Below are 13955 nucleotides of genomic sequence, written 5' to 3' on the forward strand. Positions count from 1 at the left end.
CTAAAGGAGGTCCTCTTTCACATAATTAATGGATGGAAGTCCTGGCCCCAGGATGTCATTGAAAAGAAGTGCTACTGCTTGACTCCAGTGAATCTGCACATGCTCCAAACCCAGACCTTGGAATGCAGTCATTTCCCTGGGACTCCCCAGGATCAATAGTCTGCAAGACCCAGAGATGACTCTTTGAAAGGATTTTACAGGAAAAGAACCAGAAAAAAAGGCCTCCTTTGACATGTCACTAAATGTTTGTTACATACAACATCTGTACAGCAATTCTGAAGATCTAATTCATCAGCAGCAAGTAGTAACGTGTAGCTTTTCACAACTAGCAGAGTACTGACAGTTCTGCCAAAGCTAGGGGATTCATTGCTAACAATTTAAGAATTTAAGATGATTAGTGCTTTTGGACAACCTTTATCAGCTACAAAATCTTTAGAAATTCTACATTTTCATTTTCATCATGGACTGCATTTCTTCTGTTGACATCGATGTTTATTTTGATGACCTAAAATCAGATCAGACATCTGCTTCAAGTAGCACATCAGCAAAATCAATAATAAAGTAAACAAATGTCTCCTGTCAGGTGGATAGTTTTTGAAGGAATACTGAGTATACCCTGTGACTAGGGACAATAGGTAGGTAGTCCCGGTTCCTTAGTAACCAGCAACTTTTTTGCCATGTTTTTAGCAAGCATTTTCAGACACATCTAATTGCATGATAAAAGTAACATCTTCAAGGGGTTGGAAGACACCCGTGAAGCTGTCTGATTTGTCTCCCCGAGACCTAGAGTGGTATGAATTGGGTATGTTCTGCAGTAACACAATAGTCTTTCATTTCAAGTTTTATTTATAACAGAAGGAGGTGCCTTTGAGAGTGCTGGCATCCAGATAACTAATGGGGAGAATGAAACAACAGGTGGAGCCAGTATCTGCCCAAATTGCAGCACAAGTGCACCAGAGTTGTTGACAGGGTGTCCTTTTCAGCGTATAAGAAATACCAGACTGGAATTTAATTTTGTAGTTCAAGTAACATGAAAGTATCGTACATCACAGCTTGACTAAGAAGAGGGAGAGATTATGTTGGATATCTTTACTAGATACTGCACCTATAAAAACTGAGGCATACAAACAGTTTTAGTAGGTAAAACAAAGCTGTGTCTCACTCAATCTTCTACTCCCAGCTCTAGGAATGCCCACAGAAGAGTAGGACAAGCAACAGCTCCAGTACAAAGATGTGGTAGCTTGTCTTAGAAGACCAGCTCCTGAATTTCTGTACTTCAAAGTAACTGTTGGAGCAGGAAGATTAAGGACCCGCTTTTCCTCAGAAACACTCATGAGAAGTAGATACACAGAGAGAGATGTCATTTTCAATGCTGTAACCCAAGTAATTTGAAATTAGTACAGCTATATTGTTTGAGGTTGAAAGGGACACATGATTATTAAAAAAAATCAGCTTCACCAAACCATTTATCTTATTTTCTCCACTTACAGAAGATAAGATCATGACAGTGTGATGAGGCAATTGCTCCTCTCTCCTTGCAGAATGTCTCTCCAGGTTCTTTTGGACAGGAAATAAAACTGCAGAGAGGTGCAAGGCACTGCTACCCCTGATGCCAGCAGCAGGCACCCACAAACCCACTGGACAGCCCAAAACTGAAGCAGTCTTGGGAGTGTTGGTGAGCTGGTCGCATTTGTCCCAATGATCAGAATACTCCAAATACCAGCTTCTGTGAGAGCCTTTAATCCTTACAAAAACTTTATGTATATAAGAAGGGATGGAGAATTTAGGCAGAGCACCTAAATATTATTTTAATTGATATTTGCCCTTTGTAGCAATTCAGCCCAGTGCCTGAAGTGCTAAAATACCAAACCGAAACGCATCTGACATGCCAAATACACCCAGTCAAGATAAGCACCTGAAAGTTAGGATTTCCACCTGAATTAAAAGCACTTTATCTATCGAGGTTTGCAGTTCACTATTTATAGCACAGCTAGGTGGGTCCAGGTTCTTGCAGCCTTAAGCATATGAATAGTTCCATTCACTACCATTGCTTAGGAGGGCAAGGACTGTAACAGCATCTTTCACTGTCTCCTTCACCATTAGCAACTGCCGGTGCCAAGGCTACTGAGCAGATGTGTGATAACCCACTACCCCATCTCAATCCCAGTTTACGGTGGCAAACCATGGCTAAATCCATGGCAGTCGCTGCTGTTATGGCAGGAGTCAAACAGCTGTGAGTTAAGTGGCATCAGGATCAGATCATCTGCTTACAGCCTCATATGTTTCCACAACATTCTCTGATGGGGCTGAAATTTTCCATGATTGATCTCTGGCCAAAGGCAACTTCTCTTTTTTTGTTTGTTTGTTTTCTTTTAAGTATAAGTAAACCCTTCATTTTCAAGAGAGAAGATGTTGGAAAGAGGGCAGAGCAATCCTGTGAGGAACAATTCTGTAACCCACAGCCTTTGTATCCTCATAATGAAAAATATGATTTATTACCATAAGACAGCTAACTACTAAAAAAGGCCAGAAAAAGTGCTATTGGACTGTTTTTATTGTGCTTCTTATAGAAGAACAACTCCTGCATATATTTTTCCTGTAATTGTATGTATTGTGGAACAGTGGAAATCAGAAAGTAATCACTATACAGCTTTAAACAGAATGGAAGCTAATAAACCTGATTACAAAACAAATAAATCTTTCTCTCTGTAGTTCCAAGAGTGTAAAAGTATCCTTTATTTTGCAGAGCTTATGCAGGGGTCTAACCCCCTAGTCCCACATCCACGAGAAAGAACAAACTCAAAGCTAGCCATCAGAACAGACCTGAAGAGAAGGCCAGCTCATTTGCAAGTGAACAGTTTACACAAACACCAAAAAGTGCAGACCCATTTTAAAAAGTGGTATAACTGTTAAAAATAATTTAAAAAAGGAAATCTATGAATGCATCTTCTACCATTTGTTGCTGACTTTTGGATAAACTATCTCTTTACTAACTTGGAGCAGAAGATGGAGAGCCTGCTTTAGTTTCTCCAGGTTTTTGTTTCCAGCTCAGTGGTTTCTGTCTGAGCGCAGCCCAGATTCCCCGCGAGGTCAGCAGCCATTCAAAATCACTCCTGCTCCCGAGGACCAGCCAAGCCTCATTATATTTCTGTGCAAACATCCTCCTGAAATCACAGCTCCACTGACAAACAGTTTTGCACAGCAGAAAACAACGGGGTAAATCACACTGAGCTACAAGTCGCCACTTTAGAGTTCCCAGCGAATCTATAAAAAGCATGTAAGAGCATAGAGGCACAAAATCTTTAAACATGACAAAAGCAGGCAGTGCCTGTGTGTTGGTCTAAGGAGATGTTCAGGAAGCATGCAAGGGTCGATTTGATAAGATGGTCACACATCTAATGGGTTCCAAATGCACACAGTGCCCTGGCTCAATAGCAGCATGAGTTGATCAGCAAAAAGGCTGGTCTACAAGGGAGTCTAAGACAGAAGGGGAAAAAAATCCCCTTAGTTCACAATGGGAAGATATAGAGCTGCTTGAAGGGGAGGTCTCATTTCCTAGAGATGATAGTAGGCACTGACCCCCTCCCATGCTTCCTCTGCCTCCATCTCTCTCTGTTGGTGTTTGTGGTCCCCATTAAGTCACATCTCCTTCCCACACTTGGAAAATGAAGGATGGATTTTGTTGGATTTCAGTTATTTATTGTTTGTATATCCAAAGATAGAAATTACATTACATTCATGGCAAACACAAGTGGTGTATAGGTATACCATGACACAAATGTCATCTGGGCAGCACCAGTGAAGCAGCCTCAAACCTGGCGAGTTACCTAATCAATCACAGACAGCCTGTGAAGTCTCAGGCAAATCACACACCTGCAGTACAGGATCCGGCAGCAGGACTGTATCAGATGCCTGTATCCCCAAATTCCTGCCTCACTGTCCTTTAAGGGCTATTTCTACACAATCCCAGACTCTTTCAATAGTGCTGATATCTCACTCTTAAGCATCGCACAAGCTTCTCCTCAGCTCCCCCGACAACTCAATTAAATACATTTCACATTTTAATAGTTCTTTAAAAAGAGAGATCAAGTGAAATGAGGATTTTTCTTTCCACCCAGGGATGCCATAAACACCAGGCTTCAGAGTCAACCTCACTGACATTGGACATCTTTGTCTCTGCACTACATTGCTTCAGCAAAGGCCGTGGGGAATGCAACCTCCCCCAGACCCTACAGAATCACAGAACCACAGAATGGTTTGGGTTGGAAGGAACATCATAGATCATTTAGTTCCAAACCTCCTGCCATGGTCAGGGACACCTTCCACTAGACCAAATTGCTCAAAGCCCCATCCAGCCTGGTCTTGAACACTGCCAGGCATAGGGCATCCACATTTTCTCTGTGCCAGCATCTCACCATCGTTGCAGTAAAGAATTTTTTCTTAATATCTAATCTAAACCTACTTTCAGTTTAAAGCTGTTCCCCCTTTTTCTATCACTACATGCTCTTGTAAAAAGTCCCTCTTCATCTTTTCAAGGTTGGAGATTCCAGCCCCATAAAGCACAGGATGCTCTGAGACCAAACTTCCTTCATTAAGGGGGAATGACATCCAAAGACACTGTCTTTCTTCCCCAGCCGAAAGGAAAGAGCTGACCTCCAGGTGGAGAGCAGGAGTCAGGACTTCTTTCCGCAGGGGGCTGGGTGGCAAAGGCTGCCAGGGGCCAGGGGGTGGCTGCTTGGTCAATGTGGCTGCTGACTGCAGTGCTCTGTGTGGACAGCCAGTGTGAGTGGGGAAAGCAGTGGCTGCTGAGTCTGGCTGTGCTGGGGACATGGGGTGCTGCTCCTGTGGTGTGGGTTGCTGCCAGAGTCCAGAAATCACACTCAGACCTTGCTGCAGCAGCAATGCTGGGTGGCATTGCTGAGATACAAGTCTTTGCTGCTGACTTGTATGACTAATGTCAAGAGAGGGCTTTGGTTTATGATTCTGGATTTCATCAAGAATCCTTCCTAAAGTCTAAATTTAAGCTTCTGCCTTCTGTCGGCAAGCTGGGGAGAGCTGCCTCCTCTGCCGCAGGGACTGCGCGCTTAACGCGGGTTAAGGAAGAGAGGCACAAAAATAGTGTGGCAATGAGTGACCACAGAAGCACCATAGTTAGACATGGTTTCTTTAGTGCCAGAAGTATGCAACTCATTTTGCCAGACAAGAATATTCCTCCCAGAGAGGCTCCCAAAGAGCCTATCATCAGTTTTTTAAACTGTTTGCAGTTTGCTGGCTGAAGCTTTCCAGTGGAGTTGGTCTTGCCTAGGGGCTGTAAACTTGCAGGGTTGGAAAACACAGTGTTGATGTATTCTTGCCAAATCCAGCTTGTTCCTTGGATTGTTTCCTTCCTCTAATCACTGTTTATCTTTACATGGGCCAGATTGGCCCATTTCTTCCACTCTTTCACTAGTCTCTGCAACAGATATATGATCTCCGAAATTCTTTCTTTGGCTGACCACGATTCATTCATCAGGGAATAAATTTATCCTCTTTTTTAGAAATTAATTACCACTGAGTGAATTTCCAAAGGCAATTCTAACACTTCAGTCACCTTGGATTTCCAGGTGTCACACAAGCACTACCCTGTGTGCATCCAGGATTTCCTCTTTTAGCAAAGCATCTGCCACCAACATCCCACAAAAGCCCTAGACTCCAGCTTTAGGAGAGGAGTCAGATCCTGTGCACTTCCCCCAACTCTGGTAGGCACTGAAAAGAGCTACCCAAAACCTGCCCTCGGCTGAGTTTCTAAGCAAGGATTTTCACTGAGCCAACTGCATTTCTGATTTCTACTTTCTTTCTCATGATATTTGTTTTGATTCTTTCTACTGACCTCTGTTGCTCCTATACTCCCATTTGCTTAATGTTCTGTTATTGTTACTTACATTTCAGTATATATTCTGCTCTTAATAGGTAAGATAGATGAACAAAAGATTATCATCCCTTTTGGCAGATAAACAAGTGAGAAAGTGGGAAAATTAGGTTGTTCCCTCACAGATTGCAGCACAGTCACTAGGAGAGCCTCAGCCCCTTGCATTTGGTACACTGATCCTGATTATGATCCCATAATTTTCCACCTGAACCCATTCCAGCTTGTACTGATTCGGAAGAGATGAGTGTTCTTTAATGGTACCTCTAGCTGCCTGGGACAGCAATACTTTTATACTGAAGAGAGGGGAAGTAACTGGCCACTAAAACAACAGGAGGCAGATTCAGCCCTCACATAAGTGAAAGCAACTCTGTTTTGCCAAGCCTGAATTTGCCTCCGTATCCATAGCATTGCATTTTTTAAGTTCCTCTGGCCAGAATGAAAAGGGGTTTGGTAACCCAAAGAAACCATAAAGCCCAGCTCTGAACTGGCTATAACACAGCCGGCTGCCATCTATGACAGCTGGAGATCATTGGGCTGCGGACGCGGTGCCAGCGTGCAGATCCATCACCCATTGCCCCCCGCAGGGAAGCGAGGACCATCGCCAGACTATTCCCATCTTGCAGCCAGAACCATGAGGCTGAAGCAGCTCTGCTGCCATCTCACGCTGTGCTTCTTCTGGCCTGCCTCCCCCGAGAGCCTGCTCTCCGCCGACGGGAGCGGAAGCCGGGGCTGAGCACAGCAGTGCTGCACAGGGCCCCGTGGGCCACACCGTGGGAATTTTCACACATTAGCCTCTGCAGAACTCCCACTTAAGAATAGAAATCGCAAGTTTGGGGCAAAAAGCCTTTGCCAAGGCCCCTTAATTGGATGAGTTTGTATTCAATTTCCCGGTGGCTGTGAGGTATATTTATATACCATTTCCAACTTCTTTCCTCTTGAGCACATATTAAACATTTGGGTGAGCAGATCCTTATGGAAGAATTGATATGAAGAATTTATGAAAGTCTTGTAAATACTGCCCGTGTAAGAGGGCACAGAGAGGGGTGATGTCCAGGCAGCTGGAATAAATGGGTGGGTTCCTGTCATTGCCGGAGTCATCTCTGCCAGCAGTGAGTTAGACTTCATTCAAAACAGTGACATCAACTTGCAGGTAGTAAAAGCATAAAAATTTCTCGGGACTTCCATGGCAGTGTTCAAGGCCAGGCTGGATGAGGCTTTGAGCAACCTGGTGTTTTCAAGGTTTCTTTAGGTGTCTTTAAGGTCCCTTGCAACCCAAACTCTTTTATGATTCTACGGCATCTGAAGCTGTCGTGAAATGCTTATGATATAATTGTGTTACCCTACCTGTGCTTTTTTCCATGTAAATAAAATTACTAAACTTACTTTTTTAATGTAATCTTCTTTCCCATTAAAAAAAAAAAAAAGAGAGAGGCACAAATGCAGCATATACAAATGCAACAGTATTTACAAAATGCAAAGCTCCAGCAAACATAAGACAGTGATCCAGAATAACTGATTCTCCAGAGAAAACAGGAGAAATGAAAAAAAAAGATGATGATCCCTGTGATGCTGAGGCTGGCCATGAGCGAGAAGCAACAAAACCTCTCCGCTGACCTTGGTGAGAAGTCCTTCCTGTCCTCTTCCCTACAGCAGCCTCAGCCAAATTCAAAGATACCACAGATGGCAACATACCCCTTGTCCACAGCTCATAGCCAAAAGGCTACACCCTTTTGTGGTCTTGATTCCATTGGCCAGTGTGGTATCTCAATTTAGGCTCTTAGAGCCTTGTGAAAATTGTGGAAGGTGACTGCTGCACGTAGGAGGAATTTTCCTGTGCCCCATTTCCTCTCCAAGACACCTGCACTATGGAGAACTCTATAAAAGGCCACCATTTCATTTAAGAAAAAGAAAAAAAGAAAAAAAAAAAAAAGAAAAAAAAAGTAAATGCTTTCAAGAAAGGGTCTAATCAGATTCAGTTCCTTCAGTGCTTGCTGGAATAATCATGATGAACTCTGTCAGTGTTAATGGGGGTGTTATAAGTATCTGTGTAGGACTGCCTCTGTAATTCAGCATTAATTAGCTGAATCATTATTTTAGAGTGTTACTGAATTATCTTATAATTACTACCTAACTTGGTGCTTGTAAATGAGGCAACAGAAGGAAATGGCAATTCTTTTAAATGTACTTAAAATTAAGAAGGCATAATAAACACTCCATTCTGTCCTTTTGAGAAGATTTTTTATCTTCTGCAAGATGTAAGGCTAGTACAACTGCTTTCATCTATGCCTTGTAGATTTATTACAATCATTATAACAAATGGAAATGAATATTATTCAGGTTTATTACCCCATAGTATATCTTTATGAGCATGCAGGAAACCATGTTGCTTCTTTATCCACTGCCTATAAAGAGAAAGAAAAAAAATCCTGCCTGGGAAAACAGACTATTGTGATTAAAAAAAGATCATTTGATTCTCCTAACATAACTGTTTTGCTAATAACTTATCTGCTCTGATTCCCAACACAATCAGACCTAATTGTTACTCACTAAGAAGCCTCATTACAGCTTGACTGGGAAGGTAGTTAGGAAATACCATGTACATTTTTGTTGTCACGGATTCTTCTCTGGAAGTGCTAATTCTGTGGTACAAAGTCTATCTCACCGTATTCCCCGGCCTCAAGTGTGCCGAAGCAAGGGGGAAGAAAGGGAATATACTTGTCACCAGGCAAATCAGAAAAGCTTCTCACACCTCACTGGTTTGGGTTCAGGAGCTTGGGATTGTCTTTGAATGCTGGGGGCAAGCACTTTTGCTCAGATTGTCATATGTTCCCAAAAGACTATTCTCCATAATTTTTCGCAGGATTTTTCAATGCCACAGACACATGTTTATAAAGTCATGAAGAAGCATGCCAAGCAAACTTCTCCTTATTCTCAGGCTTTTACTGGAAAGTACTTTTCGTAACTTCTCTGCTCAGACTCAAAGAGATTGTCCAGGTCAACAGATCTGAGTTCTGCAAGACCAAAGGGGAGTCAATGTTGTGCAACCAGTTGTACCAGCAACCAGACATTTTTGGCGTGCTTTAGTTTTTCAGGGTGTATTCAGAAGTTTGCAGCAGGCACTCACAGTCTGCATTCTCTTACCACATACTTCTTATGCAGGACTCACAGCATACCTATAACCTCCATTTTCTTGATATTTTGCTGTCAGAGCTTGGGGCATGTTAGTACTTGAATTCTTTATCATCTAAGTGGTTCTAATCTGAAACAAAAATCAATACATATACACATATATATACATACATATATATACATACATATATATACATACATATATATACATACATATATATATATATATGTGAGGAATAGAGATACTTGAAAAATAGAGACACTGTTCACTTGTGGTGAACAGATTTCCAGCCTGACTATTCTCAAATGCATTGCTTCTGCAACACTAAATATTATATGCAGTTTGAAATAGTGTAATAGTTTATTGTGGATGATTGCTGGGAGGACGTTACTGATAGAATGAAGGTATGAAACATTAAATCACACTTAACTTTTATATCTATGAAAAAAAGATGATGTTCATACCCTGGCATGTTTACTGCTTTGAGACGCAGCCTGTTATTTATTGGGGTTCACTCTGTAGTTCTTAGAAATGGCAGAATATTACTATTGTGATCGTTCTTCTTGCTCGAATCATGATGATATTCATGCTCTATACAGAGCAGCTTAAATCATGGGAAAAATGCATAACATGGTTAAACAATATGGTGGCAAACATAGTCCACAAATAACCACAACTCACGTGTAGTACTCTTCAACACGTGAAAGGAGAACATTTTTCTTTCCTTAAGTTTCTCAGCCCTCTTATCAAAGATCAGTCGATTAAAAATGTGTATCATAGTTGGTCTTCAAAAGTAACCTTCTAAATAGGCAGCAGCGGTCCATTATTAGGAAACACAACCTGAAAAGTAGAATATAAAACATTTGAAAGTTTAAATGATGGAAATATGATGGAAAAATTTTGGTTGGAAAAGACTTTGGGAACTGATCTCATTCTCAGTGCAGGACTAACTGTAACGTTTTGTTAAACGTTAACTAACTTCAACGTTTCGTTAAGCATTATATGAGACCTCAAGATCTCACATAAGCAATTTGCCTACTTCTCAAACTTTCCAAAGCTCCAAGTGGTAAAATGCATCTCTCTGTTCAGCTTACATCCAGAACAACCCAGTTTGGGTGCATTTAGATTTGTGACTCCTACCTGCACTGCTAATATCAGCACAGCAGCAGTTTTACATATTAGTAAAGCTGCCAACCACCTTGAAGATCCCACTTCCAATCGTGTATGACATTTCTGAACACTACAAAACATCTCCACAGTGAGTGAATTCTTCTTTTTGCTTTCATTTTAAAATACAAATTTCAGCTGAATTAGCTCAGCTGTTTCTAAGGAACAGACACAAGAACAAGCTTTCTGCTGAAAAACCTAGTACCCTCCCATAACTCTGGAGCAAGGACAAGAAACTCTGTCAAAGAACAGTTTCTCTGTGCAGTTTCTGTGCAGGTCCACCCACATTTTGTTAAAGGATGAACTCTATAAAAATTGTGATTGAATCCACTCAGTGTGGGCTTGTTAAACTTTAACAGATACTGCCTGTGAGGATGCCAGACTCATGGGGGTATGTCTGAACCTCTCTCCACTTTTATGGAGAGAGTCAGGGTGGGACTCCTGCACAAGAAAGACAGGAGTTGATCTGCACACCAATCCCTGCTGCCAGGGGATGAAAGCCTGGTCACAGGGAGTGGCCAGGAGTTTGCTGTCACATGCACCATGTTGGCTGCAGGACATGGACACTAAGTGGAGGATGATAGAAAGTGGGTGGGGAGCAACTGTGGCACAGGGAGAAGGAAGCCTAGGACAAAAGTCCAGAGACTGCTACTGGTGGAACCAGAAGGAGCAAAGCATGGATGGGGAGGCTGGAGAGGGAAGAGAGCAGGTACTGAGCAAGGAGCCTATGGCGGGGAGTGGAACCTTGCTATCAAGCCTTGGACCAACCAAGTGGGCAGAGTCCAAGGGGCCAACACTGAGAGAGGGACCATGAAGTCAGGAATGAGCTAGAAAATACAAGGAAGGCAGAATAGTTTGCTCATGGTGCTCATCACTACCAGTCCTGAGTGCTCTACAAACATCAATGATTTCATTTTCACAGCACGCTGTGAACTGTGGTGATGCTATTAACAACATTTTAAAAGAAAATCTAAAACCTGGGGAGAAGGAGTTCCAAAGTTTCTACTGTTCTTGTTGTCTGTTCTGAGTCATTATTTGTTTTTCTCAAAGCATTTACCACTACATATTTCAGGTGTTCATAGTTCATTACAGATGTAGCTGCTCATATGTCTGAAAACCAGAAGCCACAGCCAAATGTCTGTAAAAGACTAAATTAAGGATAACCTGTGAAAAAATAGGTACAAGCAACTACGTAACATCCTAATGGGACTCTTTGGTAGAGCTGGAATAGGAACCAGTTCCCACAGTGCAACGCTCAGCTGAGGCTCCCTGTGCTCCAGACTTTCTAGCACGCCTCCACTTTCAGTTGGGCACCCTAGAAAAATCTATCGTAGGCTGGTTTAGAAGAAGGAATTTTTCAAGATGGAAAGATAATTTAAAAAGTTATGAGAAGAAAAAAATGGCAGGAAATAGTATCAAAATGTTGACGAATATGCTTAGTTTTCCCTACTGCTACATCATCTCACTGCTCGGTCTGACTTGTGACTCTAACTTTCTCCAGCAAAGGCAAAACCCAGAGAGCTCTCAATGACATCTTCCCTGCTCCCATAAGCTATTTAGCCATCCAGAATAAATCTCCTGGGAGGTGTTTTTCTTCTCTAGCCCACAATTAAATGACTTCTTCTTTACTGCCTCTTCCTGTTTATGCATTCCTCCTTCCCAGTGATTGGGCTCAGTGGCTGAAGCGTCACGTCTTTCTGCAAGGGGTGACATCCTTCCTTCCCTCCCTCCTGAAAGTCACTCCCTTAAATTTTCTGCTGTGTATTTTAATTAGCACATTGCCATCTTTAGGCATCAGGACACTTTCTCCTACTTAAAACCTCCCTGAAATACAGTCACGTTACCTTGCACATTATAGAGTATGAAAACGTTTAATGATGAAAGCTCTTTTTAAGGTTTAGTCTGTTGAACCTGATGAGATTTTTCAATACCCCGCTGTGTTAAATCTCCATGTACACAGACAAATGGAACAAAAGGTTTAAGAACAAAATAGTCTAGGCTGCACAGTCGACATCTCAATTTGTTAGATTAGGGAAATGGTCTTGCACCTGCCCTGATTTTAGCACTGGGAGGTTAACTCTAGTTTCAAGGCATTAGCTTGAAAGCAAATAAAATATGTTTACTCAGTTAGGTTTGAACATGTGTTACCTCAGTTGCCTGATAGCCTACCATGACATTTATAATCATGTTGATTCTTACTATTAGGTTAAATCTTTGTACTGTAACTTTTGTGGTATTTTTTTGTGTGCAAATGCCAAAGGAAAAAAAAAAAGAAAAAATATGCAGAAGTACAGTATGTTTGATTTCTCTTAGATTCATCTAGTGCTCAGATAAAATGGTCTTATTTCCTCTTGGGTTTCTTATTAAGAATCTCATTTTAGGAAACATTTTACATCCATTTCACACTCTTTCAGGCATGAAACTATTTGCCTGTGAGCTGGTGCCATCACTGAAAAAATCTTAATTCCTGATTTCTGATGATCTTTTTGTTGGGATTTACTGACAGCAGCCATTGCTCATCTCAGCATTCCATTTCTGCAGAGTAGGGTAGCTCTTTGTAGCCCACCAGAAGGAGGCTCATAGCAAAAGTCAAACAATGGTTACTCTAAAAAAGTTTGTCTGACAGATCCTCATACGTCATTTCTTGGCATCTATCTGTCAAATTATTTGGCAGTTCTCTCCATATGAATTGTAGCAGTTTAGCTGTAACAATTTCCAGATCAAAGCTGTCAATCACTAGGCAATTCCCACAAGGACATGGAAAAGGACCTGACAGGAAAATTAGCTAAAGCTGCAATAATCTAGAAGATGTGAAAAAGGTTGGAAAAAATAATTCCCAAGTTATACTGATTGAAGTTCAATTACTGTTTTCCTTGGTACAATTTAAGACAGTGAGCTATCATAGCCAATAGATCTGCAGGCAAAAATCTAGAAAGTGAATTGCAATTCATCTATTTCCTTGGCATTCCCTCCTTTTCCAATTAAATATGCTTTTCTTTTCTTCTCCATTATTCTGAGGAGGCAGTAAACCTCAGTCTAAATGAGCATTTACATGAAAATCAGAGCTCTCCAAGGCATCCACTGAAACTCCTTTAATACAATATTTGCTTTAATTTGATTTTCTTTCTTGCTTGTGGGAGAGTTTTAATCACATTTGGTATGATTTATAATTGTATGCCCCCTTGTCCTGCAGAGGTCATTCCTTTCCTAAAACTGCATCATTTGACTAGAAAGAATTCCTTTTACAGCTCAGCAATCAATACTGTCCACAGGTGATAGCGAGCACAGTGCATTTTTTTAAAAGAGTCTCTCAAATGTCAAAAACCTCATTTTAATCTCCAAGAAATATAATCTGTTTACATCACCTGCAGCCTCTTGGTTGTCTCCTTCAGGAAGACTTTCTTGGGCTCACTGAATAATCTCTTCTACTTTATTTTATGAAAAATCCAGCTTCATCATACATATTTCAAGCAAGCTTTACCTTCCTGAATACACGTGAATCAGGGAATCATATTCTGTGATACTCCTTTATTTATCTCTCCAAGATATAAAACCACATACAAAGGGTTAGGATGCAAGCATCTTCTTAGAGATATTTAATCCTGCTTCCATGATATTGATCTCACTTTGTTTTATTAAAATAATCTGCCACATGCTATTGAAACTGTCTTTCAAAGAAACAAATACTTCTAAAGAGGGTACATTGAGGAAACATATTGCTCAAGTTATTAAAAATTAGCATTTAGCATT

Source organism: Manacus candei, unplaced genomic scaffold (assembly GCF_025592945.1).
Source record: "Manacus candei isolate 608988 ecotype Guabito, Panama unplaced genomic scaffold, ASM2559294v1 h1tg000028l, whole genome shotgun sequence".
Lineage (NCBI taxonomy): Eukaryota > Metazoa > Chordata > Aves > Passeriformes > Pipridae > Manacus > Manacus candei.